This window comes from Oryctolagus cuniculus, chromosome 9 (assembly GCF_964237555.1).
Source record: "Oryctolagus cuniculus chromosome 9, mOryCun1.1, whole genome shotgun sequence".
Taxonomy (NCBI): Eukaryota; Metazoa; Chordata; class Mammalia; order Lagomorpha; family Leporidae; genus Oryctolagus; species Oryctolagus cuniculus.
In genome coordinates, this window is record NC_091440.1 from 94,955,422 (window position 1) to 94,980,687 (window position 25,266).

The 25,266-nt window shown below is 48.8% G+C and overlaps 1 protein-coding gene and 1 long non-coding RNA gene across 5 annotated transcripts in view; both read right to left on the minus strand.

Annotated features, from left to right (window-relative positions):
- LOC138843845 (uncharacterized) lies at positions 1-23,744 on the minus strand. The gene is made up of 2 exons (XR_011378926.1): positions 21,205-23,744; positions 1-416 (listed from the first exon to the last, which is right to left on the minus strand). It is a non-coding gene; the product is annotated as an uncharacterized lncRNA (long non-coding RNA).
- The window catches only part of SPATA13 (spermatogenesis associated 13), a 371,963-nt gene that overhangs the window by 278,326 nt on the left and 68,371 nt on the right, over positions 1-25,266 (minus strand). The gene's annotated exons all lie outside the window — the stretch shown is intronic.

Genomic DNA, 25,266 nt, shown 5'->3' on the forward strand with positions numbered 1-25,266 from the left:
CTGTTTCCATGTCCCTTTATTTAGTTATTATTTACTTGAAAGTCAGAGTTACACAGAGAGAGGAGAGGCAGAGAGAGAGAGAGAGTCTTCTGTCCGCTGGTTCACTCTCCAAATGGCCGCAACAGCCGGAGCTGCACTGATCCAAAGCCAAGAGCCAGGAACCTCTTCCAGGTCTCCCACGCAGGTGCAGGGGCCCAAGGACTTGGGCCATCTTCTACTGCTTTCCCAGGCCATAGCAGAGAGCTGGATTGGAAGTGGAGCAGCTGGGACTCAAACCGGCGCCCATATGGGATGCCAGCACTGCAGGCGGCGGCTTCACCAGCTATGCAACATCGCAGGCCCCCTCCATGTCCCTCTTACATGGGTTTTGATGTTCCTTTTTCTTGGGTAATGAAGAGCTTTGTTTCACTTTTTGCCTATTACAAAAATAAAAATAAAGAAAACATCGCAAAAATCCATAAATGTGACCACCCTTTGGATCATCACTTTCTTTTCTCTTCCCTCAGTCCTGGTGCCATTACAGATCTGCTTTTCCATCAATGTGTTTAGTCCTCCATTGGTCTTGTCTGTTATTCCCTGATGGAGCACCAGGCGGGAGGCTACACCCTGGCATGCAGAGAGGAATCACTCTTCCTGTCAGCAGCTCAGCCTGTGAAGTTTATGAGCAGCATGGGCACTGACCTCATTCAACTTCCATCAGGTGGAAGTTAAGGAGACGTCCACAGTGGACTGCGACCTTGTGGGTAAAGTAGGCAGGTGCGTAGCCTTGCTCTTTGCCAGTCTCTTAAGGCCACTAAGAGCAGGCTGTTTCTCTTCAGTGCTTGATAGAAACTAGAGTTTGACCATGTCCAGACTGGGTTCCTAGGCCTGAGCTACGAAATCTAACATCAGAATCCTAGTCTCCAGCCTCAATTGTTTACCCACTGCAGCTGGGTTAGATACCACGTTGGTGACCGTTCTCAAAAGATGGAAACATGACTCTCTGACAAGGTTCCAGTTAAGAATGCACAGCAAAGAGGCAGCCATTGTAGTGCAGTGGGTTAAGCCACTGCTTGGAACAACTGCATCCTATATCAGAGTGCCTGGGTTCAAGACCAGATCCCACTTCCAACCCAGTTCCTGTCAATGCATCGCCTGGAAGGCAGCAGACCATGGCTCATGTCTTGGGCCCTGCCACTCACGTGGGAGACCTGTAAGGGCTGCCCCCACGACAGAGAGGGCAGAGCACTTCTTGCCCAGCTGTCTCTGGCAGTCAACATTTGAAGACCAGGGTGAAAACACCTTTACTCATTTTAACCCCAGCTGAAATTACAATCTTCATGTTTCTTTGAACTAAATACTTCCACAAAGCTGGATAAACAACTTTGTCACAACTGTTTCAATTCCATAAAGTTGAAACAATGCCAGCATTATAGCTTATCTAATCAGAAACACAGCTAGAAGGTACCAGGATATCAAGTGATCACCAGAAAAAAGAGGATATTTTAGCAATTCTACTTAACCCCTGAGTTTATTTCAACCCTTGATTCAGTGAAAAGATTTTCCCCCTTTATTAACATGTTTTATTTTCAGTTTTACGATTGCATGATTCCACATTGCCCAGGCTTGTTCCTTTACATATTCATTCATTCTTTCTACCACAAATGTGAACTAAGCAAATAGAATGCACTATTTGCTAAGCAGAGACCCAGGCACTGGGGATACAGAGTATGAAATAAACATAAGATCTGTGCTTTCCTGCAGCTTATGTTTGAGTGGGATACTGATAATGAATCAAAAGTAAATTAACACCAAAATGTTAGAGAGTACTAAGAGCTACAAACAAATTTAAAACAGGTCTTGTGATGTAAGTAATGGGGTTGTCAAGAAAGGCCTTTCTGAGGATGGACATTCAAATGCAATGGAGTAGAAATGCTCTCAATGGCAGAAAGAGCACAGGAAACAACAATGACCAAGACACAAAGGCAGAGTGTTTAGGCAAAGCAAAATGGAGCACTCAGATTCCATAACCAGATGGAGACACTGGGATTCAGGATTCAAGTTATTGGGAGCAAGTTCTCCAACTCCCATGAGTGTTTGTGACCCTTTAATTCCTCACTGGAAAAATATGAACAATAATAGTTCCTAACTCATAAGGTTGGTGCAAATTTTAAAGGAATTCGTATAGGCTAGCTAGTGCCTGACACATAGTAAATGCTACATAAGAGCTAGTAGTCGTAGTAATAAAAATGCTTAGTACACCCACCAATATTCAAGCTGAATTATTCACAATGCTACATGGTAGAAGCAATCCAGATGCCTACCAATGGTTGTATGGAAAAGCAAAACTGATACATATACAATGGAATATTACTCAGCTCTAAAAAAGGATATCCTGTCACATGCTTTGACCAATTGAAATAAGCTAGTCATAAAAAGATAAATACCACTTACAGAAGGCGCCAAGAGCAGTCAAATTCATAGACAGAAAGTAGGATGGTGGTTGCCAGGGGATGGGTGAGGGGAACAGGAAATTGTTGGTTAATGGGTACAGAATTTCAGTTTGCAAGATGAAAAACTTCTGGAGTTCCATGTCACCACAATGTAAGTATACTCAACACCACTGAACTGTACTCTTAAAAATGGTTAAGATGGGGCCGGCGCCGCGGCTCACTAGGCTAATCCTCCGCCTAGCGGCGCCGGCACACCGGGTTCTAGTCCCGGTCGGGGCACCGGATTCTGTCCCGGTTGCCCCTCTTCAAGGCCAGCCCTCTGCTGTGGCCAGGGAGTGCAATGGAGGATGGCCCAGGTGCTTGGGCCCTGCACCCCATGGGAGACCAGGAAAAGCACCTGGCTCCTGGCTCCTGCCATCGGATCAGCGCGGTGCGCCGACCGCAGCGCGCCGGCCGCGACGGCCATTGGAGGGTGAACCAACGGCAAAGGAAGACCTTTCTCTCTGTCTCTCTCTCTCACTGTCCACTCTGCCTGTCAAAAAAATAAAAAAAAATAAAAATAAATGGTTAAGATGATCAATTTTATGTGTATTTTAGTGCCATTTTTAAGATTTGTTTATTCATTTGAAAGGCAGAGTTACAGAGAGAGAAAGATCTGCCATCTACTGGATCACTACCCAAAAGGCTGCAGCAGCCGGGGATTGGCCACGCCATGGCCAGGAGCCAGGAACCTCATCTGGGTGTCCCCCATAGGTGACAAGGGCCCACGCTCGCCATCTGTCTTCCACTGTGTTCCCAGGTACATTAGCTGGGAAATGCATCAGAAGCGGAGCAGCTGGGACTTGAATGGGTACTCATGAGATTCTGTTGTCACAGGCAGCAGCTTAACCTGCTGCACCACAACGCCGGCCCCAGCTGGGATTTATTTTAGAAGTGCTGCGTGTAAAGTACAGGGGAAGGGTAGCAGCTATACAATGTCAAGGGCCGCTGAGGCTGTGAGACTGCACATCTCCAGAAGTCTCTATACACGCCTTAGTCTACATAACTGGTGCATCAGAGGTGCTCCGCTCACAGCCTACCTCGATATTCCCGGTGACCCCGGATCTGAATCCTGTTTGAGGCTATTTCTTCCTCCCATACTTCCCTGATGTATTAGTCAAGGAGAAACATTTATGTAGAGGGTTTTAGATGGGCTTGAGAACATGCCTCAAAGCCAAACTTCTAGGAAGGACCCCAAATCAAGCTGCTGTGTAACCTGACAAGGAAGCCATGCCACCAGAGTCACCATGTCCTAAATGACTCAATGCTACCTTTCACTCAGGGACAGTCACGCCTGCTCCTGCTAGGCGCACCACTCCAGGTGTGTGAGGACAGACTGCATGCCCAAGAACTGCCCACCTCGGCTGCCGCCCTCACCAGCAAGAGCAAAGCCTACATGGGATCTCTTATTTCTACACTTATCTGTATGGAGGGCAGGGGAGGCGAGGGTGGATGGGTAGGCAGCAAGTCTGAAGAACCACGTCATGCTGGTCGCTTCCCCAGGCCCAAGATCAGATGAGATCAGGTACGTTCAGGATGGTTTGGCCATAGATCATGGCCATCGTCTCTAAAGGCAGGGTAAGGGAGCCGTGGGAGCCTGGATAGAACAGGATGGCTGGTGCTGCCCCATGCGGGCATACACTCCAGAGATCAACCATCTACAGCTCAATTTCAATGTTAATCATCTCTTTGCCCAGTTCACACATAGGCTTGCTTTTCTGTTTCTCTCTCTCCCACCCGGACCTGACACTGCTTTGCTTCCGAGATGAGACAAGAGAGCGCGTGTTCAGGGTAGTGTGCCCATAGACTTCTATTTGTCTTTCTACAAAGCTCCCTCAACTGTACCCAGTGAGAAGATTATAAAAACAGTTTTGACTTGGAATAGTTCTGCAAATGGGTTTTAAGTCAAGACAACAGTTTTGCCAATGATTTGGGGTTTTTTACAAACTAAGTCTGCATCAGTGATTCAAAATGTGTTACTTCTCCAGTGATCATTGTAAGACACTTTGTGTGAGTCTAAAAAAACATTTACTCTGTGATACAGAACATTTTATTTTTTCTCCACATACTCTTGTGTTCAATTTTTACTTTCTCCAATTCACTCTGCTTAATGTTCTTAGATATGGACACTTCTTTTATTTTCTTTGAAAAATGAGAGGCATATGAATTTAAATGATTAATATAGCAAGCATATTGCATATTTATGCAAACAATACTAGCAATAGCTTGGTATAAGCAGCTGAAAATCCTCATTTGTCTTAAGTCTCACAGCTACTAGAGCACCGAGGGTCAGCTATTTTAAAGTGCACAAGCATGAGACCAGCATTGTGGTGTAGCAGGTAAAGCCACTGCCTGTGACACCAGCATCCCATATGGGCACTGGTTCATGTCCCAGCTGCCTGCCACCCACATGGGAGACTGGATGAAGCTCTGGCTTCATCCTGGTCCAGCCCTGGCCACTGTGGCTATTTGGCGAGTGAACCAGCAGATTTATGACCTCTCTCTCTCTCTCACTATAACTCTAACTTTCAAATAAATAAATAAAGTTCACAAGGAAAGAAGTGCTTACTCAAAAATGCTTTAAAAATTTGCAAAGTTAAGGTTTCTGTTAACATTGAAACCAAGCTTCCAGGCACCCAGAAAGATGGCAAAATGAGTGACATGTCCTCCTTCTCCTCATTAAATGCTGTTACACATGCAACGACAAGAAGTTTTAGCAGCATCGATGCCAACATGGGTATGAAGTATGGCCCAAAGCTCCAGATGACAGAGGGCGGAGACAGACCCAGGTTCACACCTCTGGGTGCCTGCTTTCTCTAATTCCACCTGAGAGTAATGATTGATGACGTAGGGCAAGGTACATCATTCTTTTTTTTAAGATTTATTTATTTATTTTGAAAAGTAGAGTTAGAGAGAGAGAGAGGGAGAGACAGAGACAGAGGTCTTCCATCCACTGGTTCACTCCCCCAGTGGCTGCAATGGTTGGGTCTGGGCCAATCCAAAGCCAAGAGCCAGGAGCTTCTTCCAGGTTTCCCACAAGGGTGCAGGGCCCAAGCTGCTTTCCCAGGTGCATTAGCAGAGAGCTGGATTGGAAATAGAGCTGCTGGTACTCGAACCGGTGCTCATATGGGATGCCGGCACTGCAGGTGGTGGCTTTACCCACTACACCACAGAGCAGGCCCCAAGGTACATCATTTCTTTTCTTTTTTTTTTTAAGATTTATTTATGTATTTGAAAGTCAGAGTTACACAGAGAGAGGAGAAGCAGAGAGAAATCTTCCATCTGCTGGTTACTCCCCAGATGGCCGCAACAGCCAGAGCTGAGCCGATCCGAAGCAGGAGCCAGGAGCTTCTTCTGGGTCTCTCACATGGGTGCAGGGGCCCAAGGACTTGGGCCATCTTCTACTGCTTTCTCAGGCCATAGCAGAGAGCTGGTTTGGAAATGGAGCATCCAGGACTCGAACCAGGATGCTGGCACTGCAGGCGGTGGCCTTACCTGCTACACCACAGCTATGGCACCAAGGTCCATCATTTCTAAGCCCTAGCCTCCTCATTTTTACACTGTAGACAATCAGACCCACAACACAAGAAGCTGAAATCAAGAGTGGAGTCAGACTCCAAACCCAGGCATTCTAATGTGGGATGTGGGCATGTTGCAGGCAACTCAACCAGCATTTTAACTGCCAGGCAAATGCCTGTCCCAGTAATGAGTTACTTTCATACTTACTACACATCTATTGCATGTGAATTTGTTTATATAACCTCCACAATCTACTTGTATTTTTGACCTTTACAAAGACAAAGGTTTGGTATTTAATGGATAAGTAGTTCTTTGTGTCTTACTTTTTATTGAGCAACCCAGTTTTGATGCTCTTAAAGTTAATGAGTAAATCCATATTCAACCTAACCCTAACCCTATTCAATATACAGTCAGTGTAAGTAGCACAAGAATAATAGTCTTAGTGGTTGAGATGCCCACATCCCATATCAGAGTGCCTGGGTTTGATCCCTGGCTCCACTCCTCACTTCAGCTTCCTGCTAATGCAGACCCTGGGAGGCAGCGGTGATGGCTCAAGGGACTGATTTCAACCACTCACTTGGGACATCTGGCTTCAATCCAAAGCCAAGCCCTGGCCATTGTGGACATTTGTGGAGTGAACCAGTGATAGGAACTCTCTCTCTTTGTCTCTGCCTATCTCTCTGTCTCCCAAATAAGTAAGTACATACTCTGGTTTCTCTTCAGATTGTATAAATCTTTCATCTTTTACCAAATAAGTAAGTACAGTTTTGTGTTAAAAAAAAAATGATAAGAAGCAAGCAGCAGGGATTAACAAGCTTTCCAGGCACTTGTTATCCAAATGTGGTGTGTGTTCATAAAAGGCATAAATGAGTTCTGATCAGAGATGAGAAAGGTGTGAAGACAGAGAGGTTTGGCAGGGGAATCTACACAGCTTGGTTGGGGATGGAGGCTGGAGCCATTGGGTACAGGATAGCAGAGAGAGAACAGAAAGAAGCACAACCACTTCCATCTGCTTCCAATTTAACCTTGAACTTGGTGGACTCAAGATGGCACAAGAGAAATCCACCGAGTTCCAAGTCTGTGAGGTTAACAGAGGCCACCTTGGCTGTCATCTCACACATGGCAACCCAGGCCTCCTCTGGTTTTGGTTCCCTTTCACAGGCTGTGGCTCTGTCTGGCCCGAGGTTCTAAATCTGCCTGTGCAAAAGGTTCATGTCTGCTGGAGTCTGGAGGCGGACAGTGCAGTTGGCGTTGACAACCCGATCACATGAAGTGAGCCTTGCCGGGGCTGAGCCTCAGGCTTCAGCAGTGTGCCAGCTGCAGGGCTGTTTGAAAGAGCGAGGAGTGGAGCAGCAGTGGAGAGAAAGCTTGAGGGGTTAAAATGGACTCCTCCTGGCCTCGGAAGCAGGCCAAGACCCATGAGGACAGGGCCATGAGTGCACAGTCAGTGCCTGTGACCCCCTCCACACTGAGGCACTTCTGCCTGCTTTGAGAAGTGCCTCTGCTTTGAGGTGCAGTTGAAAGGTGGGTTTGTCCCAGGGAGGTCCAAAATTGCTGATCTGTTGGACAGCTGGCCTCTCACGGCAGGAGTCCAGGGCTTCAAATGGGCAAGTGAGAATTTAAGCTCTTGGAGTCCCACCTTCCAGCTGTTGGACCTGGAGCACATCACTGAAACTCTTGGCTGTTTCCTCAATTGCAAAACTGGAGGAAGAATGCTTGTTTCATACAGCTGTGATGAGGATGAAATGAGGCAGTGTGTGTACAGAATTCACCAGTGACACACCTAAACAGGAAGAGGCCCTGTGAAGTCACTGTCCTTTGGCGAGACTAGGGTGCGAACAGCCACACTGATTTCCTTGCTTTCTTCTATCTATTCTGACCACACACTGACTAACTCAACTTAGGCAGGAACTGGGTCCACTTGAAAGCTAAAGGGACATTGCGGAGCACTGACCGCTAACAATTCATGATCAACAATGACACGCTAGATCATTGCACACGTACTATATGCTCGGTGTCATGCAAAAGGCTTTACATGCACCATCTCATGGAATCTTTCCAACGACCCTACTTACAACACAACAATCTTGGGGCTGGCGCTGTGGTGAAGCAGGCAAAGCTGCTTCCTGTGATGCCAGCATCCCCTAGGGACTCAGGCTTTTATAACCAACCCTTTCATGAGGGCACACTTCCAAGGCACACTCCCAGTGACCTAAGGACTTCCTCTTAGCCCACCTCCTAAAGCACCATAATTGGACCAAGTTTCTGCCCTCTGAGTGCCACTAACAAAAGACTTTTCAGCTTAGACTTTAAACCTCTGCATGAGTTCAGGAACCATACCCTCTCCAAACCATAGCAGGAGGTGACTAAGATGAGATGAGTGCATGAGGGTAGGGTCCTGATGATGTCATTAGTTGTCGCTCCCCCTCTTCATGGAGGAACGACACAGGACCCTGCGCTGTTCTTTTGTCTGCTCGGCCCTTCCCGGGTTTGCTGCTGGTTCTTCCCGGGTTGGCTACCGACCCTTCCACCTCCGTGGAAGGGCGGTTCCCCCTAGCCACTTTCCCCACTTCCGCGGGGGAGCGGCACACCGCCGGCCGGCTCTCTCGGGGGCTGCACAGGTGTTCCTTCAGATAGATGTTCCTGGTGCATGTTGTCTCTCTCCTCCTTTATAGTCCTCTTCCACCAATCCCAACTCTGCTACCCACACGCCGAGTACACTGCCCTCCTCCAATCAGGAGCAGGTCCTGCTGTTTATTGATTGAACTGGAGGCAGCTGTGTAGAAGCTGTTTCTCCCTTCTCAGCGCCATATTGTGGGAGAGCAGATGCATAGAATAAGTCTTTTTTTTTTTTTTTTTGACAGGCAGAGTGGACAGTGAGAGAGAGAGACAGAGAGAAAGGTCTTCTCTTTGCCGTTGGTTCACCCTCCAATGGCCACCGCGGCCGGCACGCTGCAGCCAGCGCACCGCGCTGATCCGATGGCAGGAGCCAGGAGCCAGGTGCTTTTCCTGGTCTCCCATGGGGTGCAGGGCCCAAGCACCTGGGCCATCCTCCACTGCACTCCCTGGCCACAGCAGAGAGCTGGCCTGGAAGAGGGGCAACCGGGACAGACTCCGGCGCCCCAACCGGGACTAGAACCCGGTGTGCCGGCGCCGCTAGGTGGAGGATTAGCCTAGTGAGCCGCGGCGCCGGCTAGAATAAGTCTTAATTCCAGTAACTTAGTCTAGTCCGAGTTGCTCCCCACAATTAGTGGCGTTATGGAAAGAGGAAGAGAGATCTGAGCTGACACTCCTGCTCTGTCTCACCATGTGACGGCCACCGCCAGGTTACGAGGCAGCAGGAAGGCCCTCACCAGGTGCCACACACATGCCAGCACATTGTTCCTGGATTTCTCAGCTTCCAGAACCATGAGCCAAATAAACATCTATTCTTTATAAATTACCCAGTCTTAGGTATTTTTTAAAGCAACAGAAACCAGACTGAGCCAGTCTCCTTCTCGATTGTGTGGCAGAATTTATATTTTCATTGCCAATTCCACATTACTTGATAATACTGTTACAGTCTCTGCTGTTTTGTGTTAAAGACTTATTTGAAAGACAGAGTTGGGGGGGGGGGCGTTCTTCCATCTGTTGATTCACTCCCTGAATGGCCACAGTATCCAGGGCTGGGCCAGGCTAAAACCAGGAGCCTGGGATGCTGGCATCGCAGGTGGTGAGTTAATCTGCTGCACCACAACACTGGGCTCAGTCTCTGCTGTTTGTTTTGAGTGCTCAGTTGAGTCCTGCGTGTTTTACAGAGGTGAGATTAACTTAGACTGAGATTCAGAGTTACCTGTGACTGTACTGGCTCTGCTCTGACAATAGACTTGGCACAGAGAGGTATCAGGGGTGGCAGAAGGGGGTCTTAGGTAACCTGGGATTTCATGGTTGTAAAGAAACTTGTTTTGCAATAGTTTTAGATTTACATGACATTTTCACAGGTAGTACAGAGCACTGCCATTTGCCCTGGCCTGGCTTCCTGCCATTAACAGCATACATTACTATGGTGCATCTGTCACAATGATGACATCAAGAGCAGCACACTCCACTCACTGGCTTCCACAGTTGATTTGGGTGTAGCCTGCTGGATGTCCTGCCGTCTGCCGCAGGACAGCACACGGCACTTAGCTGTCCTGTCTCCTTAATCTCTTCTGGTCTGTTCATAGTTTCTTGGGCCATCTTTGGCTGCTTTCCCAGGCCATACCAGAGCTGGATCAGAAGAGCAGCAGCCAGAACTTGAACTGGCGCCTCTATGGGATGCCAGCACTGCAGGCAACAGCTTTGCCCGCTATACCTCTGTGCTGGCCCAGGGGGTTAGATTTTAACAGATTAATTTTAGGGGAGCATAAGCATTCACTCCATTTCTCCATTGTGAAGCCAGGTTAAGTTGTAACCAATTTAAGTGCAATCCAATCTCTAAATCAAAAAAAGTGGGCTCAACAGAAGCGTGAGACACCAGGCATTTTCCACAGGAGGCCATGAGTAGAGAGTGGACAACTGAGTGGAAGACTCCAGTGACAGAGTGGTTTCTCGGGTGTGGCAAGCACAAGGGCTCTCACCAGGTGCCACACAGAAGGGAGCTGGGCAGAGCACGGAGACCTGAGGCTGACACCACCGGTGGGAGTTTCCCAGGCCCCTGCGATGGTGAGCTGAGAGCCCGCAATGTGTGCAGGAGAGAGCAAGGTTTTGTTTCCTTTCATTTTATAAAGGGTGAAATAAGGCCAGAGGAATGCTGACCTCCCTCCTTGACCCCGAGCTGCAGAGGATGTGGGAGAGGAGCCGTGGCCACTGGAGCAGGCTTCAGTGCAGCTTTGTTCTTGGGGGAAAGCCAGGGCTCAGTTCAGGCAAGGCAGTCGGGATGGAGGGGAGTTTGCTTTCCTGAAATAAGGGTTCCAGAGGTGTGTGGGAGGAAGGCAGCTGGGATATTGGGGCCAGGGGAGAGGAAGCCCAGATCAGCTTGGGCCCAGGGGGAGAGGAGGGTGGTTGGCCCAAGGGGCTTCTATCTCGGGAGTAGATCAAGAACTATGGAAGGTGGGTGTTTGGCTTAACATTTAAGACACCTGCATCCCACATCAGAGGGCCTGGGTTCCAGCTTCCAGCCAATACAGGGCCTGGGAGACAGCAGTGATGGCTCCAGTAGCTGGATACCTGAATTGAGTTCGCAGTTTCTGCCTTTGGCCTGTTCCAGCTCCAGCTGTTGTGGGCATTTGGGGAGTAAACCAGCAAATGGGCATTCCCATTCTCTCACTTCCCCTCTCTCTCTCTCTCTCTCTCTCTCTCTCTCTCATTGGTTCTCAAATAAACAAGTAAAAAAATTGTAAATTAAGACTTACGATTATTAGGTACGTGAAGGAATGCATGTTAATTAGCCTGAGTCAGCCATTGTACAATGTGCATATATTTCAAAAACATGTTGTACACAATAAATACAGAACATATAGTTTCTGTTTGTCAATTTTAAAAAATTATGAGAATTCATTCATCCATTCCTACAGTGTTTATTGAGTGCTTTCTCTGTGCCAGAAGGTGGTTTGGTACTGAGGACACAGATGTGGACAGAACAAAGGGCCTCTCTGGTGACGCTTGGGCCATGAGAGGTGCTGAAAGGAGGAACCAGGGGCCACATGGGGATAGGAACTACTTCCTGCAGGGGTGTGGGCAGCCCCTATGCATGGAGGGGGCAGGGCGGGGTAAGGCTCCCTGGGCAGATGGGCCCCTCAAGGCCCTGGCCTGGTCTCTGACTTTTTCTCTGATTGCAATGCCAGACCCACAGCACCTGGTACCCACGTGTCATGAACTGACCTCACCTGACAGACCTGGGGCATGCTGTGTTTAGTGAGCCTGAGAAAGTGTGCGGACTAGACTAAGTTACTGGAATTAAGACTTATTCTATGCTTCTGCTCTCCCACAATATGGCGCTGGGAGAGGAGGAAACAGCTTCTACACAGCTGCCTCCAGTTCAACCAATAAACAGCAGGACCTGCTCCTGATTGGAGGAGAGCAGCGTACTCGGCGTGTGGGTAGCAGAGTTGGGATCGGTGAAGAGGACTATAGAGGAGGAGAGAGACAACATGCACGAGGAACATCTATCTGAAGGAACATCTAAGAGGAACACCTGTGCAGCCCCCGAGAGAGCCGGCCGGCGGTGTGCCGCTCCCCCGCGGAAGTGGGGAAAGTGGCTAGGGGGAACCGCCCTTCCACGGAGGTGGAAGGGTCGGTAGCCAACCCGGGAAGAACCAGCAGCAAACCCGGGGAGGGCCGAGCAGACAAAAGAACAGCGCAGGGTCCTGTGTCGTTCCTCCATGAAGAGGGGGAGCGACAGACAGTCCCCAGGAAGACGAGGAGTTCCCGGGTCTCCCAGGCAGCCAGCTGCGTGCAGGATGGTTGTTTTCTAAGCGCAAGTTGGCAAGAGGCAAGTGATGGTCTTTGCCTTCCAAGAGTCACAAAATATGGGACAGTGAAGTGAAGCAACTCCTGGGCAGGGACTGTGGTTTCAGGAATGGGAGTTCAGCTGGGAGGCTTCCCCACGCCAAGGTGCCAGCCTCTGTGGACAGGGAGGCTCCAGCCCCTCGGGGGAGGCACAGCAGTCAGTCCTGAGGGAGGGGGCTGTTCTGGTCATCCTGGCTGCCACGGAAGGCCCTGTGGTTCAAGGCTGCAGGTGTACAAGGGTTGGCCAGTGTGCCCTCATGCCCAGTCCGAGCCAAGTCTAACTGGAAGGCCTGGCACTGTCGTATGGCAAGACCATGACCACAACAGAGTAGCATCAAGACAGTGTGCAGCTGCAACAGTTTCCAGAGAAATTTCCAGGCAGAAATCCATCCAGAACCAAAACTGAGAAATCCTGATTCTTCTCTTTCTTAATCTGAAAGAGGGACTAAGAAGGGAGGATGATGACAAACACACATGCACACAGACACGCATGCATGAGCACATGCATGCAACCTCTTGTACAGGACAGGTACAGTCAGGAAGACATACACCAGACCCCCCGTTATGCAGTTCCAGCCAGAGACCCCAGCCCCATGTGTGTGACACCATAGGAAGTTAGAGCCTTTTCCATCTGTTCCAACACCCCCTAGTTTTCACATATGAAAGGGAGATGGGGTGAGGAGACCAAGGTCTACAGATCTCTGGGGGCAACGGAGCCCCTTGGCACTCCCCAGCCTTCGGGCCAGACCCATCCTGACTGAGCGCCCTCTCTCCATCTGCTCACCACCCTGGCCCCCTGCCCTTCTCTTCTCCACAAAAGATCCCAGCTTCACCCCAGTGTGGGTTTGGCTCAGTCACTCTTTGAGACCAGAAGAAGTGGGTGTGGTGGCTAACGAGGCCTCCAGCTCTTAGCACAACAGTGCCACCACCACGTGCCAAAGGTCACAGCCAAGCTGCCTGAGAGCTAACCAAACCTGTTAGGATTTACTCAGGCAAACGAGTGTGCCCACGTTTAAAACACTCCCATTGGTGGGTTATGGTTCCACCCCGCGATGTCTCCATGGCTCACAACACTTCCACAACGGCAGTGGAAAGTAGATTTTGAGTCAAAGGTACCTAAGTGAAATCTTAGTTCTGAAACATTCTAGCTGTGTGACTTCGGGTGAGTTACTCAACCTTTCAGAGCCTCTGCATCTCCAGTTACAGAATGGGCATAATTACACTGCACTCCAGAACTAAGGACAGGATTAAACGAGATCATGAAAATGTCAGCACTTGTCCTTGGCACACAATGGACTCTCAGAAGTGTTCTGTCTTCCTCCTCCAGGAACTGCCCTGAGAAACGGAGGTGTTGGCTTAAATCACCTCGCAGTGTCAAGTCAGCATTGTCTTCTGAAGATGAATGATAGTTTCAAAAGCAGCTGACACCCACTTGGAAGCCAATGTGACACATTATCCAGGCATCGAGTGGACGATACAGGGAGCAGCCGCAGTGTTAGTAAGGAGAGCAGTTTTCTGCACAGGTCAAAGGCGGCCTTGTCTCCACCTCCTCCGTGTTCCCAGGGTTGCGCCGGGTGGTGTGGTTACACACGCTGGCTGCTGGCCTGGGGAGCTCCTGCATCCGCACGAGCTGCAGTGCCATCGTTACCGGAGCAAATCAACAAATAGGGGTCCAATAAAGATAATTTTCAAAAATAGGGCCTGTGGGGCTGGAGACATTCTGGAAAGTTGGTTTAAAAAAGGAGGCTTTTCTACCTCATATGCCAACCAGTGAAACTGTAATCCTTCAACACAAACCACATTCTTCACTGATCTGGCCATGTGTTACCAATGTTATAAAACAAGCAATTGATAAGTGATTTGATTTTATAATTACATAGGCATTTTCCAAACCTTGAGTTTCAAGCCAAGAAAGTTACTTTCAGTTAGTAATTGGCTCAGCTGGGCTCTCTAAGCAGGTCATCAATTATTACTCTAAGTAACTTGTAGCCCATATGACCTGAGCCGGTGTTCTTGATTCATCCTGAATACCATGGCCACACACCATAGGACATTTATAGCCCTTCTGTTTTGCCTTGGTTTCCTCCTCCATTGTGAAACAGAGATGTCAGAATTGCCTACTCCGTGGACTGTAAGGAGAACTGACACAAGGGGTTTAAACAGAGCCTGGGGCAGCGTAAGTGAGTTTACTAACACTCTTGCTGGTCTCTTCAATACCTGAACAACTAAACCAGGGGGTGAGTTGCTGCTGATGGTCTCCTACCCTGGAATCCTCTTTCCCCTGATGATTCAAGGACGGACATCCTCCTGAGTAAGTTTTCTGGGTTCGGTTTCCTGGCCAGCCATAACTTGATTGATGCACTCTCATTATTACGAGAAAAGAAAGCAATACAACGACACCACCCTGTGGCATCAGTCACGGAGGTCACAGTACGATGGGGTGGGAGCTCATCCTGGGTGTGGTATAGGAGGCACGATAGTCTCTGCACTGGCAGTGGCTTGCTGACTTTGAATTTGACCTCGAACATCTGCTTTCTGCATTCTCCAGTGACAGCATCCAGGAAGGAAGATGCAAAGACATCGGGTCCGGGGCTCACAGCAGGTGCTGGGGTCAGAAGGAAACGGCAGAGTGGGATCTGGTGTGGATCTCGCTCCGACTTCTCGGTCGTCCTCCCAGCATCCCTAGAGGAAGTGGGGGCTGTGACTCCTCTTCCACCCGCCCACAGTCTTGGTTTAGGGTCATAGTAGACACGCAGACACAAGGAGGGACACACACACACACACAGAGTATATGGTGTCGAAATTCCAACAGCCTAGGGATGCTAGGCTGTGGGTTAGAGATGGCGGTTGGGGAGGAAAGAACAAAGAAACAGAGTTTATGCCCCATCCGAATAAATCAAAACCCCCGCCCAGAGCCAGGCCTTTCAGTGCCTTAGATCACAATGCAGTCCTGCAGGACACCCCAGCCACACAGGCTGACGTGGCTGTGGTCACAGAACTCCAGAAAACACCCCCGCACGCCAGCTCCACTGAGGAGCTGCACTCGCGTATCTGAAATCTGCCTCGCCAGAGGTGAAGGGATGCGACCCCCAGGAAGACGGACTTCCCGCAGAAGGCTGACCGCAGCAGCGGAATCGCCAAAATCCGAGGACCGCTGCTACAGCAAGAAGTTCCTTCCTCCCACACATCCTCATCTCGGTAGGTAAGAGAGGGACTCCCCTCTTATCTGTGGGACAATTAAAGCAGCAAAACTGGATCTGTGACCACACCCATGTGGGAATCTTGTCAGACATGCAGAGCAATTTGCATATACATATATTTTTAAATTGAGAGAGAGAGATTGATTGAGGGAGATATGTTCCGTCAATCTTCCATCTACTGGTTTACTCCCCAGATGGCTGGAATGGCCAGGCCAAAGTCAGGAGCCAGGAGTTTCATCCAGGTGCCAGCATGGGTGCCAGCAGCTCAAGCACTTGGGCCATCCTCTGCTGTTTTCCCAGGCCATTAGCAGGGAGCTAGAACGGAAGTGGAGCAGCCGGGACTCGAACCGGTGCCCATATGGGATGTGAGTGTCACAGGAGGTGGTTTTGGCTGTTATGCCACGATACTAGCCCTGATTTGCATATTTTTATCTTCTCTCTTCTCTCAAAATAAAAACACCCAAATACATAGAAACGGGTAGCAGTGTTTTCACAGTTTCAGAGTTTTCTGAAGCTGTTTCCAAATATTTGGAAATTTTGCCATGTCCAAGTATTCACAGTTCAGAAGGTGAGCCTGCTGAAAGAAGCCCTCTTTGTCTTTGCTCAAGACATACACATGTAAAAATATTCTCTGCTGTGGGCTGGACACTGTATAGGGGCCGAGCAGGCACAGCTGATAATGCAGACCTGAAATTGTCAAAGAGGAGAAGCAGTTTAACAAGTATTAAGAGTGACACTTAGGACAGATGGACAGAGCGCTGTGGAAGAACAAAGGACTTAGTTCATCACAGTTTTGTATAGGAATGGAAGAGCCATCTAAGGTTCACTTTATTCTTTAGCTACTTGAAAAGTCCAAACACAGATCTATTTGGTGACTCAGACATGAAAGCCCTGCCTGCCTGCTGTTTCCAGAACTTTTTTTTTTTTTTTTTTTTTTTACAGGCAGAGTGGACAGTGAGAGAGAGAGAGAGGAGAGAGAGAAAGGTCTTCCTTTTGCCGTTGGTTCACCCTCCAATGGCCGCCGCGGCCGGCGCGCTGCAGCCAGCGCACCGCACCTATCCAAAAGGCAGGAGCCAGGAGCCAGGTGCTTATCCTGGTCTCCCATGGGGTGCAGGGCCCAAGCACTCCTGGAAGGGGGGCAACCGGGACAGAATCCAATGCCCTGACTGGGACTAGAACCCGGTGTGCCGGCGCCACTAGGCGGAGGATTAGCCTAGTGAGCCGCGGCGCCGGCTGTTTCCAGAACTTCTACAGAATCTCAAATGTGTCCTGAAACACTTCCAGGTGGGCATACAGCACTGCACAGAGGCTGCTCTGGGAACTTTGTTCTTTGCTTTCATCACGTCTCGTCCTAGTCTCTTGATAAAAAGTGATGATTTTGCTCTCTTCAATGATTTCAACATCCAAGAAATGCTGAGGAGCCCCTGATCTCCCATTTGCCTATTGCAAAGGTCAGCTGTAAAATCGTAGAGAGCTTCTGGAGGAATGTGCTGGCTCCTGTGTCCGTAAACCTGCTACTAACATCCTCTCTACATTGTTCAAACCACTGAAGTTAATATGTAGTAGCCTTACATCTCTTTGCACCCCAAACATCCAAAAGACTCCTCTGTAATAAAACACAATCATGCAAAGGTCACTTTACTCTGAATCAGTAGAGATACGATTTCCTATAACACTAAATGGGAAAATTGCCCATGGGTGTGCTGCTACTTCTCATCTCTCACCATCTCCACTTCCCATTGCAGCCTAGCAGTTATCCCTTGGAAACGTCCTACTCAAAAATGGATGGGATTATTTATTTATTTTTTACAGGCAGAGTGGACAGTGAGAGAGAGACAGGGAGAAAGGTCTTCCTTTGCCGTTGGTTCACCCTCCAATGGCCGCCGCGGCCGGCGCGCTGCGGCCGGCGCACCGCACTGATCCGGCAGGAGCCAGGTGCTTCTCCTGGTCTCCCATGGGGTGCAGGGCCCAAGCACCTGGGCCATCCTCCACTGCACTCCCTGGCCACAACAGAGAGCTGGCCTGGAAGAGGGGCAACCAGGACAGAATCCGGCGCCCCAACCGGGACTAGAACCCGGTGTGCTGGTGCCGCAAGGCGGAGGATTAGCCTAGTGAGCCGCGGCGCCGGCCACGGATGGGATTTTTTAAAAATCTGCCCTGAAGGGTTTTCCCCACTTTTCTGGCCAAATGGACCCACAATCAAATACAGCATGGCAGGTGTAGCATGCAACGGGCACACTGGTGCTATCTGATGCCAGATGTAGCCTCCTTAGAACCTTTCTTCCATCGTGTCCTTGATGTGACCCCTGTGTGGGCTTCTTCACTTCCTCCTCCACACCTCCCCTCTCCACACTTCATGGGGGCCCTGAATACAGGGGGCCTATTATTCAGTTTCCCTGCTCAGGCAGAGCTACACAGGCGCCTCCATCAGACCACGGACACAGGGGTAAGCCCGAGGCTGTTATTTCATTCCTAAAGACAGCTGTGCCCTGAGCATATAAATAACCCATAATAACTCTTCCTTTGTGGGTTTGCTGATGTTTGAAAAAACTCCCCTGAATTCCTAGTTCATGGCACACACAGGAAACTATTCCCGAAAATGTGACTGGTTCTTAGTCAGGTTTCAAACATCTTGAAAACCAAGATGGTATGGACATCTGGCCCAGCCTATTAGCACGCCTGCATCCCACACTGGAGTTCCCGGATTCTACTCCTGGCCCAACTCATGACTCCAGCTTCCTACTAATGAACAGTCTCAATGGCTGAGTCACCAGTCCCCAAATAATACCAACACAAAACCAAAATGCTGCCTTCCTCCCTCTGCAGAGCTCACAAGCTCTCAGGAACCACAGGAAGGAGTCCCAGACCTGAGAAAACTGAGCCCAGTCTGGGTGCTGCCGGGACACCTGGTGGCCATAGAGACCAAGGCCCTCCTGCACTTGCCACACTGGACTGCAGGTACATTCAGGAGGGGGCTCAGATGTCAACCGAGTTCACCTTCCTCGTTCCCAGGGAAGCAAGCTGAGGCCCAACTCACATCACATGTCTAACAGGTGATACTTGGTGCCCACAGATGTTTCCACCTGAGAGTTAACATGCAGCAGGTGCAGCCAACGACGCAGGCAACAGTGGGCAGCTGACAGGGAGTTTTAGGGGATGCAGTGCACTGGGCCTCTGCAGCTCCCTGCCGTGATGTCCCTAATTCTGCGGCTCATTCTTTATCAACACGGCACTGAAAGATAATAGATGTAGAGAATTTCCTCTGACCCAAAAAAAATTTTGCTTTTTTTTGGTAACTTTAATAAGGTAAATACAATTCTAGTTCAGAAAGACCTTCATTGGAGTTTATTCTCACTTATTTCCTTTGTATGTCTAAAGCAACCTCAATTCTCAACTGTAATTAACATAATGAAAATAATTCACTTCTAATGAACACAATCAAATACCTACAAATGCACTCTAGCTCTGACACAGCACACAAACTTATAAGACCTTTTCTGAATTTTGTGATCATAAAATTTCAAAAGAACAAGACATTCCTGCTGCTCAGACTCTTCAAGATTTGTATCTAAAAGAAAAAAAAATTGTGGTTAAACAGCTTTGTGCAGTAGGTACTTGATATGTCTCATAAACCTAAAACTCGGTGCTGGTCGGGGCCGAGGCTCATTAGGCTAATCCTCTGCCTTGCGGCGCCGGCATACCGGGTTCTAGTCCCGGTCGGGGCACTGGATTTTGTTCCGGTTGCCCCTCTTCCAGGCCAGCTCTCTGCTGTGGCCAGGGAGTGCAGTGGAGGATGGCCCAAGTGCTTGGGCCCTGCACCCCATGGGAGACCAGGAGAAGCACCTGGCTCCTGCCATCGGATCAGCGCGGTGCGCCGGCTGCAGCGCACCAGCCGCGGTGGCCATTGGAGGGTGAACCAATGGCAAAGGAAGACCTTTCTCTCTGTCTCTCTCACGGTCCACTCTGTCCAAAAAAAAAAAAAACAAACAAACAAACAAAAAAAAACTCGGCACTATGAGAAACTTTTTCTATTTTTCATCCCAATGAGTAGCAGGGAAGAAAAGAGCACTAGAGAGGATGAGGAATCACTTGTTATGCAAGGTAGAAGGGGACGCGCTATTCAAAAGTCAAGGATCTCACTCCCAAAATATCCCTACAGGAAGCTCAGTGGAACGACTGTCCATGGAAAACAGGAGATCTGTCTCATAAATAATGAGGCGGGGGACTGGCAGTGCCATGAGGAGCCCAGGAAGGAAAAGGGGGGAGGGCTGGGTGGAGCACGCCCCGATGCTGCAGGAACTCAGCCATGGGGTCCAGGGCCAAGACGCTGACTATTTATATTCTGCTTATAAAATGTGTCCTTTATCATGGAGTCCAGTACATTCGACTGTGTCCAGAGTTCCTTAAGCAACATCCTTTGCATTATCCAACTCCCTGTCATCAGGCCAGCATCCAGGGACGCTGGGTTTTCCTTTGGAAATGCAGAGGCAGGGAGAGGGGCTCTGGGAAAGATTCTCAACAGCCTGCTTGGAACACGGATGTCTCACGGGACAGAGTGAAAAGGGAAAAAGAAAAATATATACCAATAGTAAAGGCCCTGAGAGCTCAGTGCCTGTAGTTTTGATTTTAAACGTGAGACTGGTCCTTAATGAAAACCAGGTGGAGACTTTGAGATTAAAGTGCACCCTTGGGTGGGCACTTGGCTTAGCAGTTAAGATGCTGGTTAGGATGCCTGGCTCCAGCTTCCTACTAATGCAGACCCTGGAAGGCAGAAGGTCATAGGTCAAGTAATTGAGTTCCTATCATCACCTGAGACCTGGAGTGAGTTCTTGGCTCCCAGCTTCAGCCAGGCCCAGCCCTGGCCATTGCGGATGATTGGAGAGTAAACCAGCAGTGGGAACGTCCTCTCTCTCTCTCTCTCATCCCATCTTTCTCTCTCCCTACCCCTCTCTCCCTCCCAAATAAATAAGTAAATCAGAAAAACAACAAATGTGTAGTGTGCCCCTTAGACACTGAGATGCCTTAGAAGCATGCTTGGTCAGCTCATTCTCCCATCTGGAGTTGCGTTCAGAACAGACCCCTGAGGAGCCCAAATACTCAGCTTGGGCGAGTTCACCAAACAGCCAAACTCTGCCCACAGACAGAGGCCAAGCCCTCATAGCCAGCGAGGCTGGAGTTCACATGGAGCAAAGGTGTTCGCACACAAAGGGCACAGGTGAGCTGGGAAGGCCAGAGACAGTTGTCTGACCCTGGCGGGGAAGACAAAATGGTCAGAGCCACAGGGGATGGGCCCAGAGGTGACAAAGAGGAAAGGGTGGCAGGGAACTCCTGGGGCCCCCAACTGACCATCACTGCCTTGTCTGTCCCTTGCAGCACCCTGCTTTGTCCTCCGCCCACCATCCCAGCAAGATTCATCTAGGGCTCAGGTACTTGACCCCTTTCCAAAAAGGTGGAGACATCCAGAGACAGGAAGATTTCCCAAGGCTCCCCAGCTGGCTGATGTCAGGTGAGGGTCTAGAACACAGCTGAACGCACAGTGCACTCACCTGTAAGCAGCCGCTGCAAGTCAGCACACAGTGCACAGCAGGGGGGAAGAGGGCGGGCTTCCCAGCACTGGACAGCTGAGGGAGGGGGAGGGAGAGGGGAAGGGGAAGGGTCCACCTTGCCCTTCACTTTGATGTCCGAGTTCTGTCCAAAGTGCAGGTCTTGCCACAAAGGTGGGCTCCATGCCGCTCAGGCCCCAGCAAGGGCTGTCAGTGCAGCCACAGCCCAAGGCCTTGCATAGCGTGGATGCCCATCCCGAATCTGAGGCTGGACAAGGGCAAGGTTTATGTGGCACTGCGAAAGCCCATGGACACCCTGCATTTAACCTTCTGGCTGAGGCAAGACACAGAAAATGACTTCACCTCCTGTGGCTTCTCGCCCAAGGCTGAGACTTGGCAAGGGCTGGACCCCCACGAGGCTCCCTTCTCCTTTCCTGGCTGTTTGCCCGGCTCAGGAGCTGTGGCTCTTGGGTCTGTGCCAGGTTTAAATCTTAAGGCACCCCAACCATTCTGCCTGGTTTTTTGCTTTGCCTTGACATTCTCCTCTTCTAACAGGCATTTCTGGGGAGGACTGGTCGAGCAGGTTAAGTTTGGCTGTGGGAGCCTGACCCACCAGCATGATCAGATTTCAAGGAAGATTTGAGCATGTTACTAACTAAAGATCCACTTTCCATCTGTTTTCTAACATCGACTATATTTAACATTCTATCAGCTTCTCATCAATGCATGGTAAATATTAATCCTATAATTTCAACAAATTCAGAAAGAGTCAGCAAATGAAAACAACCAGATTGACCTGGTCTTGCCTTGCAGGGGCCCCTGCAGGTCCGGTGTGTTGCATACTACAGCTTGTGCAATTCTCAGTGTATGTAATAAGCTCCACTAAAGTTTTCTTTAAAAAAAAATCTAAGATGGGACTCTGCACAGGATTTATTATGGAATAGAAAATGCAACATTTGATTTTTTTTATAAGATACAGTTCAAATTTCAAGGAAAACCAAATATCAGGCACAGGATAATTGTTTTCATGTAAGTCACACTGTGCAATCGTCACACTGCTCACTGAGGTAGGGATTATCATCCCGTTTTCCAGATAAGGAAAATGAGGCTCAGAAGGGATCTGTCCAATATCAAACACCTGCTGAGTCACTCTGACTCCAGGTCGATGACCGGTAGGGCAAAGTGATCATGATAAAGGGAGGAGGAACGCCTACTAAGACTGAGCCTTGAGCCAGGACAGAATATGGCTTCTGTATGTGTGCGCAGGACAAAAATAATCTCCCATCATGGTATTTTATGCAGATTTCTTAGACATAACTTCAAAACTGAAATTAAGCTTTAGCATTCTTCCATTGTATACAATTTCGCTTGCATATAGATTTTATTTTACTGTCCTTTGTCGTAAGTCTAGCACTGTTTATAGCTAACATTTGCCTATTTTTTAAAGAAACATAACCAAAGGTTTACCAGAAAACACCCAGGAAAGCTTTACTAGAACGTACTTGCCTATTACTACCCTGCTCCTGCTCACTCCCTCATCAAACAAGGGCAGCTTTGATGGGAAATCATGGGGCATCCACTTTTACATTCATGATTCGGCTAATTCTCACTTCTTGTCTGATAAGCTTTAAAAAATCTTTAAAGGGCCCCCATTTTTCTTCAGCTAATGATGTAGAAAGACTGCATTGCATGGTGAGATTCCCAGGACCCTCGTCTCTTTGGGGATGGACTAATGCCTGGTGTCACCTGTTGCTTGTGACACCAGCATCCCATATCAGAGTGCCAGTTTGAGTCTCAGCTGCTCTACTTCCAATCCAGCTTCCTGCTAGTGTGCCTGGGGAGGCAGCAGATGCCATCCATGTGGGAGACCAGGCTGGAGGTCCCAGCTTCTGGCTTTGGCCTAGTCTGGACCTGGCTGTTAATGGTCATTTGGGAGTGAACTAGTGACAAAATCTCTCTTTCTCTCTCTCTCTCTAGCTCTGACTTTCAAGTAAATAGTTTATATTTTTTAATCTTATAATTCCATTTCCATAAACTTTTCAAAGTCTCCTTATATTATGCAACCCACTCAATCCAATTTAATAATCTTACAGATGATTTAGGGCATTCGATGTTTTTACTTCATAGCCAATTCAACTCAGATCAAAACATATTTATTCAAAATGCCTGTCTCTAAAAAGCATTGACTCCTAATAAAAGGTGCTATAAAACAAAGCTGAAAACACAATTTAAAACCTTGCAGAGGGGCTGGCACTGTGGCACAGCTGATTAAGCTGCTGCCTGCAGTACCAGCATCCCATACCGGCGCTGGTGCAAGTTCCGGCTGCTCCACTTCCTATCCAGCTCCCTGCTAATGCACCTGAGAAAGCAGCAGAGGATAGTCCATGTGTCTGAGACCCTGCACCTACATGAGGGACCCAGAAGAAGCTCCTGGCTCCTGGCTCCTGTCTTTGGCCTGGCTCAGTACTGGCCATTGTGGCCATTTAGGGAGTGAACCAGTGGATGGCAGATCGACCTCTCTCTCTCTCTCTCTCTCTCTCTCTAACTCTGCCTTTCAAATAAATAAATAAACCAAAAAAAAAAAAAAAAAAACCTTCCAAAAGGAAGAAGTAATTTAGGATAGTATAGATAATACAAAGGCCATGGTTTAATATTAAATTTAGCCCTAAGCTTTTTGGAAGATAAAAAGCACATAAATCTCCTTACCTGATAGAAAGGAATAGATATTTTATTCAAAAAAAGACAATTTTCCAGATATGAATTCCCAAGGGGCATGCCAAGGAAACTCCTACAACTTTGTCCAAACGTCTGACAAGGAGCAACACAAATCATACACAGAATGATAGTCCAAAGGAAGCTCTTACAAGCTCAACAGCCTTGAGTTTTCAGTTCAGGGAATGACCAAACAAAAGAGAACAGAGGAAGAAAGAGGAAGTTGGGGTTTAAGAAGAGGACCAGGCAGTAGGATTTGGGCAGAGGTCAGCCACAGGACAGAGTCTCAGGCGACCACTCATGGGGACCTGGCAAGCCTTCTCCCTTCTGTGCCTTGGTTTTCTTACCAGGAAACAAATGGAATTAACAAAACTTTCATAGTCTACTTCACATTAGGACACCATGAAATGCAAAATGCTATACCAGTGTAACCATCACCTCAGCTCTGGCATTACCAACAAAACAAAAACAAAAATATTTCCCCAAGGTACAGTAGCAGTCAGAACTGCCATTCGTCATTCTCCCAGCAACCATGTGTCTTGGGCGTGATATCATTTGTTCCACTTACTGTCCTTTCCAGTTTTGTCAGGGAGGGTATTTGGTTAAAAAAATCTAAATGTGTAATAAATCAGAATTACAAAAGTTGTGCAATAACGTGACCTTTCACTGTGAGTTCTGCTTGCCCGGTACCGTGTCCTTTCCCTGCAGTGTAAGGCTATAAGCCAAAAACTCCCCCAGTTAAAGTATGGAACACATGTGAGCAAAGGACACATCCACCGAGGACTGGATCTTTCAGAAAAGTGAACTGACATGAAACCCAACCCGGAAATTACCAGTGAACTCAAGACTCTCAGACTCTTTGTGAGTGTGTGTGTGTGTGTGTGTGTGTGAGAGAGAGAGAGAGGGAGAGAGAGAGGGAGAGGGAGAGAGAGAGGGAGAGGGAGAGGGAGAGGGAGAGGGAGAGGGAGAGGGAGAGGGAGAGGGAGAGGGAGAGGGAGAGGGAGAGGGAGAGATGTGTGTATGTAAATGTGTGTTCACGTGCACATGTATATGTACAACCATGGAACAATCAAGGCCCAGAATCCAGGAATCCAGGAATCACAATGTTCTCAGTTCCCTGTGTAGCTCAACACAACTTCCTGAGCACCCCAGGCAGCAGAGAACAGGACTGCTGACAAGTGGGAAGTGGAGAAGTCGTGGTGGTGTTTGATCACAGCAGGCAGCACCCACCACATTTGCACCTCCTCCACACTTGGGCTCCACCTCACCCTGGGCTGCATAGCCTCCTGCATTTGCCATCACCACGGCAAATGTCCCTGGGGAGGCGGGACATTTCCTAAGGCAGGGAGTAAT